At 41.7% G+C, this 1,022-nt stretch overlaps 1 protein-coding gene across 1 annotated transcript in view; it reads left to right on the top strand.

Annotated features, from left to right (window-relative positions):
* Positions 1 to 1,022, top strand: part of DNAH8 (dynein, axonemal, heavy chain 8) — a 335,359-nt gene that overhangs the window by 179,647 nt on the left and 154,690 nt on the right. The window lies entirely within an intron of this gene.

The raw sequence follows: 1,022 nt of genomic DNA, 5'->3' as shown, positions 1-1,022 counted from the left end.
CAGGCACACGCCACCAGGCCCAGCTAATTTTGTATTTTTAGTAGAGATGGGGTTTCTCCATGTTGGTCAGGCTGGTCACGAACTCCCATCCTCAGCTGATCTGCCCGCCTCGGCCTCCCAAAGTGCTGAGCCACTGCGCCTGGCCTTGAAACCAATTTCTTATGGCAAATAGTCTGTATCTAGTAAACAGTTGACTCTTTTTTTGGTCTTTCCCATTTTTCAGTTGATGTGGCTTTTCTGCTAGGTATCCATTACGCTACTGGGTTTACCACCGGCTGATTTTAATTCCATTTCAGGTGCGGTTTCTCCGGATGGGTGATTTAGCAATTTAAAAGCCAACTTTACAAAAAAATAACAGATGCTGGAGAGGTTGTGGAGAAAAGGGAACGCTTCTACACTGCTAGTGGGAATGTAAATTAGTGCAGCCATTATGGAAAGCAGTTTGGTGATTTCTCAAAGAACTTAAACCAGACCTACCATCCGACCCAGCAATATCATTATTGGGTATACACCCAAAGGAATGTAAATCGTTCTACCATAAAGATGCATGCATGTGTATGTTCACTGCAGCACTATTCACAATAGCAAAGACATGGAATCAACTTATATGCCCATCAGTGTTAGACTGGCTAAAGAAAATGTGGTACACATACACCACGGAATACTATGGAGCCATAAAAAGTATGAGATTATGTCCTTTGAAGAAACATGGATGGAGCTGGAAGCCATTGTCCTAAGCAGACTAACTGAGGAATAGAAAATCAAATACTGCATATTTTCAATTATAAGTGGGAGCTAAATATTGAGTACACAGGGACACAAAGAAAGGAACAATAGACAGTGGGGCCTACTTGAAGGTTGGGAGTGGGAAGAGGGTGAGGATCAAAACGCTACTTATTGGGTACTATGTTTATTACCTGGTGATGAAGTCATCTGTACAACAAACCCCGTATACCTAACAAACCTGCACATCATGTATCGCTGAACCTAAAAGGTTTTTTTTTTGTGTGTTTTTTTTTTTG

This window comes from Colobus angolensis, unplaced genomic scaffold (genome assembly GCF_000951035.1).
Source record: "Colobus angolensis palliatus isolate OR3802 unplaced genomic scaffold, Cang.pa_1.0 Scaffold105, whole genome shotgun sequence".
In the NCBI taxonomy this organism is placed as follows: Eukaryota; Metazoa; Chordata; class Mammalia; order Primates; family Cercopithecidae; genus Colobus; species Colobus angolensis.
Note: the sequence above shows the minus strand (reverse complement) of the source record. Positions and strands in the feature narration are given on the sequence as shown.